General features: G+C 46.9%; 1 pseudogene; it reads right to left on the bottom strand.

Annotated features, from left to right (window-relative positions):
* Positions 1 to 1,700: 1,700 nt before the first annotated feature.
* Positions 1,701 to 6,094, bottom strand: LOC114615261 (annotated as a pseudogene).
* Between the last annotated feature and the right edge of the window lie 645 nt (positions 6,095 to 6,739).

The following is a 6,739-nucleotide window of genomic DNA, read 5'->3' on the forward strand; positions in this document are numbered from 1 at the left end:
CCACGGGGTTGCCTGATTAAACAAAAAGTAAAAGTTGACAAATAAGGGGAAATGGTGATGGGGCTCAGAAGCCTTCTATCTGCAGTGGAAATCAGTGCTCAGCAGACCTGAGGTGGGGAAGCACCGCACAAGGGGAGAGATCAAAAGAAAAGGCTCCAGCTGTTCAGTGTGCTCCAGCCTGTCAGGTCCTCTCGCTTAGAAACGGTAGCTGAGCAAGGGAATGCCCACCTCCCACTCAGGGGAAAGAGTTTTACCTGCTAAGAAACAGAGGATTCCCACCGGTCTTTACAGCACTTACTCGTTTGAAAATAATGATGAAGAAAAAGAAGAAACAACATTGAGGTCGAATGAAGCAGGGTAAGAGGCAGGTAGAGCTGAGCTTGAATAGAGAGCCACAGTGGAACCAGAGTTCCACACCTCCGCCAGGAAATTGCTGTTCTCTAAACCTCCTAAGCCAGGGCCTTGTTCATTTGAATCTGTTCTTACCCAGATGGTCTCAATCCAGTTGAATGAAGGCCCACTATTAGCCATTGTTTTTACCGATAAAGTCATCTTCTTCTCTCTCTGCCTCCTCTTGTCTCATATATGCATAGTTCCTTTTTTTAAAAAAATACAACTATCTTATAGATTTATTAATGAAAAATGCTTTACAAAAACAGTGTGCTTTGCCCTACAATGGTTTAGCTGACTCTTGAGCGTTTACAAAGGTGACTGAGCAAGTGGCAGTAATGGCTTTGCTTCTGAGGATGGGAGGGTGTGTTAGTGTGCCCAACTCCATCTGTTCAGAAGGGCAAATATTATATTGTCAGCTACATATTCTAGGCCTAAAGTCTGAGTCACAAGGAAGGCTGACAGGCCATAATTCCTGGGCAGCTGGGCTTCCCTTAAGGATGTGGTCAGAATATTGACTACAGGGATAAATGCCCCTCTCCACTGATAGGGGACAGGGAAGAGAGTTAGGTAGTATGGACAGGTGGATAAACAAAGAGTATAAGTTGGGAATATAGTAGGACCAGAAGATGAGGGCTCTGATGGAGATGGGGGCTAAAAGTAACCAGAAATAAAGTAGCCCAGACTAGCCTAGACGATGCTATGTAGCCAAGGATGAAGCTGAACTTCCGGTGCTCCTCCCTCCATCTCCCAAGTGCTAGGATGACAGTTGTGCACCACCATGCCCAGTTTCACACACTGCTAAGGGTATAACCATGGGTTATGTTATGTGCATGTTAGGAAAACACTCTGGCAATTGAACTGCATCCCAAACTCTAAAGCTGGAATTTCAAATATTCCCTCTCAAAGAAACAAACACCCTTAGAAAAAAATCAATATCTTTTCTTTTTTTGGTTTATTTTGGTGGTTCTGTTCTTTAAACACACACACACACACACACACACACACACAACCCATGGTCTCTTTTTACCCCAGAGTCTCTGATCTTGAAATGCTGATTCTCCAACCTCTATCTCCCAACTGCTGTGATTACAGGCACATGATACCTGGATTGAAATGGCCAAGTCTATGTTGAGATGACACTAGCATAACTGGCAGGATGGAAGGTATCACTGTGCCACCATACAGTTCTATAGAGAAAGGTGTGGCTCCAGGACAGGTTAGAGTAATCCTTACCACCTGCTGTGCTATAAAAAAAATCTCACCCTGTTCTCTCTGCCAGCAGCATTTGATAGAACGGACATAATTCTTTCCTCTCCTGTCCTCCTATGTCTATACTGGGAGGGATAACTGCTCTGTCTCCAGTTATCATCTGGGAGCATATCTATTCTTTGAGGGCAAGGTGTCCAGGATACCCAGAACAGGAACAGAATTCCAAGCGGACTTAAAAAGGCTCCCCTGCCTTGCTGGGCATCAGGACATCTGGGGACAGGAACTGTGGTTAAGGAAGGTAGAGTTTAGGATCAAGGAGAAATACAGGAGGATCATGGATGACAGGGAGGGAAGAGGAGCTGGAACAATGGTACCCGGTTTCCAAAGTCTTTTTCCTCATGTTTGATGGATCCTGAGAGACAGGCACTGTGCTTGGTTCATAAAGACCATGCTCCATTTCTGCCGTCGGAGCCTTTGAGAGATCAAGACCAGGGGCTGAGTACAGTCTCCTCCCCATGCCATCTGCACAGCCTGTTAGACTAAGTGGCTGCCAGGCCACATCCTGTGACCTCCAATCAGAATGGCCAGTATGAGAAGAGGCCTGAAGACTGGCTTGGTAGAGAGTGTCAAGTTCAGAGGTCTCCTGCTCTGTGTCTTGGTTCCAGTGTGGATGCAAAAGGATATGATTTCTTTCTGGGTAGGTTACACGTGTATGGGAATCATGGAAGGAGGACTTAACTCCTGGCCCAGGGGCCCTGTGTTTAACCCAAGAGTCACAGAGCCTTGTGACATCTACCCAAGAATCCAAAGGCAAAGAAGTCCCCAGGCTGACACTACTACTCAGCTCCTTGGGCCTAATATCTGTTACTTTGGGTAGCTTTCCTTGGTATATATCTTGCTTGGTCAACCTGGGCTGTCCTCTGCTTGAGGTTTCACCATTAGGAAGCCCAGAGTCTGTGGAAAGAGAAGGACGACCTGCAGATTCTTCCCCGCAGGGCAGTCTTTCCCTGCCATCTGGAGAAGGGGGTTGTTTTACCCAGTGGCAGTGTTCTTTTCCTGGACCTTGGGATAACGGAGGCATCAAGTCAGGAGAAGAGCTCTTCCTTAGACCATTTGACACACTTCAATCCTGGGAACCTATAACATCTCTCATGGAAGTATTCTGAATCTTCTGGAACTGCTCTGCCAATGAGCGGACAAGTCCTTTTGACTGGGGGAACTCTGGCCTGTAGGGCTCCTCACTGCCTCTGACCACTTTTGAAGTCAATGAAGTTTGGAGACTTTGGGCTTGGAGATGTTGGTTAAGTTTCTGCATGGGGTCAGTAGCATGGAACACAGGGAAAGCAGCAGCAGACATTATGGGGCTGCAGGCACTGTAAGAGGGAATGCTAGGCTGAGCTGATGAACTTGAAGGACTGTTTAGGCTATGTATAACTTTCTCAGAATTGGCTTCTCCTGTTGAATGTGACCAAGGCATCCCCATGGATATATCAACAGGATTCTTTTTTTCTTCGCACAGCTGATCTTGAGCTATGACTCTTCCTTCTTGTGGTGGGAATTTGCTGCAACAGCCGTAGTCCTCCCTGCGGCCTTGGAACCTGTCTCCAAGAGCACTGAATGGCAGGCATTCATGTTGAGACTTCATCTCCGTTCTACCTGTTGCTTTAGGTAAATCCTGCCTGAGGAATGCAGAGTGACTGACCTTGTCCACCTCAAAAGCTGTCAGAAGCTTCAAGAGAGATCTCCTAGGGGGACTGTGCTGTGGAACAGATGAAGCAGGTGACTGTGGGATGAGTGATGAGTGTAACTCAGGGCAGGAAGCAGGTGAGTGGAACAAAGAGGAAGTGGCTGCAAGCTCTGTATCCTTGCAGGGTTCCAGCTGTGCCTCCTGGCTTAACAACACTTGGAGCAGGATAGGCTGTTCACTTGTTGGCTGAGGGAGGGTACCTCCCTGTGATGGGAGAGAGGCTGAGGGCTACACCGGCTACTGCAATGGTTGTTGCTGCATGCGATCCTACAGGCTTCCTGCTTTTTGAATATTGATTTGCAACTTCTTATCGACAAGGGCTCTGTTGTGCATGCTAGAGCTGGCATCATGCAGGGTAAGTCTCAGTTTAGAAAGAGCTTCCTTACAGAGTGCCAGAGCTGCAGCACAGCCTCCCTTTTGTCCCAGATGCAGTGATTCTTCAAATATTGAATTTGCCTCTTGCAAGACACTTTCAAAGCCATCTCTCCTCCCTGAAAGGGCCAGCACCTGATTCTGTTGTTCATCCAAGACAACGTATTGGCTGGGAAGAGGATTAAACCCTTTAGCAGCCTCTGACTCCTTCTTCTGTTTCTATCAAAGTTCCTGTTCCTGGGCCCGCCTGGCCACTTCTTCCTGTAGTTCATCCAACTCACTTTTAGAGGTGATCTCCCCATCTGAGAGAGGTTGAGTCTTTGTCCAGCAGGTCATGGGTGCTGTAAAGTCTACCTCCAGGATGCTACTGCTGTGAGACTTTGAAATATGACAGCAAGAAGGGACAAACCCAACAGGTCTCTTTGTGCTTAGATCCCTGTAGACGTTCAAGCGGGGCAGCATCCAAACTGACAGAGCTGCTGCTGTTTCTCACATTGCTCTCATCGCCAGATTCCATCCACTGGGTTAGGCAAGGATGCTGCTCTAAAAGATGAGGGCCTGGCCAGGCTGTTCCCCAGAATTTATGCTGTGAGCTTGGTCCACCATCTTCAATGTCGTTAGCAGTTGGCTTGTTTATTTCATCTAGGGTTAAATTCTTTAGCTGCATCTTCAGGAAAGGTCCTAAGCTGGGTGTAGCCACGATGCTTCCTTTTGTCCTTAGTAAAAGTGCTGCCAATATTCAGAACTAGATTTTGCCTCACTACTGGTATTCTCCATTTCCCAGCCCCAAGAGTGTAAAGGTAAGTTCCTTGGTGGTGTCTTATCTGGTTGGTCTCCTGCCCTGCCTACACAGGGAGATCCTGCATTGGTCTGAGAGCAAACGAAGGCCTGCTATAGGTCATACTGCTGACTGTCTCTTTGAAATCCTTTAGCCTGCTGGTGCTGCTAGATTTGGAGACATTCCTAGGAACCTGCTTCCCTTTCAGTGTTTCTCCTTCACTGTGGTACCCTGAGGCCTGTGGCTCATCGCCCTTCCTCTGAACACAGCCAGAGCTCCTACTGCATTCTACCAGGGACCCTTTCTTCGATGTGTGTTTCTAATTACATTCACTATCAGTCAAGGTGTCCTAAGTCTTCACTATCATAGCATATCTTGGTGTATGACAGGAACTGAGCGTGGGGAGGCAGGTCCTGAGCAGACACTGGAGTACCCTGGGGATCTGCATAGAGCAGCAGCAAGGGCTGATAATGCCCTTTAATGCATTTGGTGACCACATCCTTCCACTTTGGACCAATCTCTTTGACATGAGCATCATCAAAATACATCCATTTTCAGATCTTCGTTTGGAAAAAGATTGTAGAATAATGCTTGCCATAGTAACGGATCATTCCTACTAAGTATAGTTCAGACTGCTTGGTCCGGTCATCTGTCACTCTGAAAAACAACACCCGTCTTAAGGCAGGTACCCAGACTGTGGATGACATCCTCTGTCAAGTCTGAATGGTCTGAGTCCCAAACCAGCCCAGTTGTGATAATCTGTGGTGCATTCGTCAGCACACATCTGGATTCTCTCCCCACAGTTGCTCAGATAGTTCCCATGGTCAGGTCTCCCATGGTGCTGGCATTCTGAAGGTTTCTTTGGCTTTCCCAGCATCCAAATAGCCTGGCTACAAAGGGACGTAGTAGAGATGTAATATACCATCTGGATGAAAGGCAGTGGGTCAGAAGTGGTGCCACAGGTAGTACACACACACTGCTCAAACAATGTCATTGCAAATTTCTGGTGGGAAATGCAGTATTGAGTAGTACATATATCCTCTTTGGTTTCGTCCACAATATGGGAGTGAATTCTCATTAGGAGGTATTCCTGGGTTTGATTCCCAGCACCCATATAGTAGTTCACAACTGTCTGTAACTCCAGTTCCAGGGACTCTGATGCTCTCTTCTGATTTCTGTGGGCATCAAACATGCATGTGGTGCAGAGACAGCATGCAGGCAAATCAGAAGCGTTCTGCAGCAGGATCCATAACCCCCAGCTGGAAGCGTGTTTATCCTGGAAAGTCTTTGCCAGTGCACTGTGGAGAGGGTCAGAAGGAAGCACTTTTTCACTACTACAATGAAACTGGTTGAAGATGCCCTTGAGAGGACAGAAGATGCAGGAATCACCCACTGCACTTGGGAATTGTAAGCTGCCAAAAGCTACGGTGGAAGACGCCCAAGTGCCACAAAACTTGCAAGAAGCCATTGAGGAAGCAGCTATTCTGCCCTGGCTTGTTGCTGAGGCCTTTGCTGGGGGCAAAAGACACTGACCTCCAAGATGCAAACATCCCTTGAACACTACCTCGGCTTCCAGAAAAGTAATTTCTTCTCCAAGAAATTATTGTTCACATTAGCCCAAAGTGGGGGAAAAGGGAGGCTTTATATCTTTTTGGCAAGGAAACTGTATCTTGAAGTCCTCAAAAAAAAAAATCCAGAAAATTGTTCCGGTTGAAAGGCTGAGTTTATAGCTTCCTAAACATCACATCTGTAAAGTCAGGGAATTCAGATGTCTCCTTAGATCCAGGTGCAAAAGCTGTCCTTCACCTGCCCCACTGTTCAAAATATAACTTGGCACATGACCAATACAGAGAAGTCCTTAAGTACTGTTTCCTTCTATGTTGCTGAAACTGCCTCCCTAAAGTGCTGGTGAGACAGATGGAATCTTCAAGTCAATAGTATCCAAGACCGAGCCAAGCTTGTTCTTTAGCCCTCTTTACAATGTTTCTTGTGGCCTGAAGACTGGAGGAAGAGGCGGGAACCCAACACACTCCTCCTCTCCCTCCTAGTGCCTCCTCATCTCATCATCCTGTAGTGAAACTGAAGCTCTGAACAACTGAAAAGACACCATGAAGCCAAGAAGATCATCTGCATTCTCAGTAGGACTGCTGTTGATGTTCCTTGCAGTACCTTTTAATTGTATTCCAAATTTCTTCTGTCCTCTCTACCAGATCTTCAGAAAGTCTCTTCTCCTTTCTTCT

The sequence above is a fragment of the Grammomys surdaster genome, unplaced genomic scaffold (assembly GCF_004785775.1).
Source record: "Grammomys surdaster isolate TR1022 unplaced genomic scaffold, NIH_TR_1.0 130, whole genome shotgun sequence".
NCBI lineage: Eukaryota > Metazoa > Chordata > Mammalia > Rodentia > Muridae > Grammomys > Grammomys surdaster.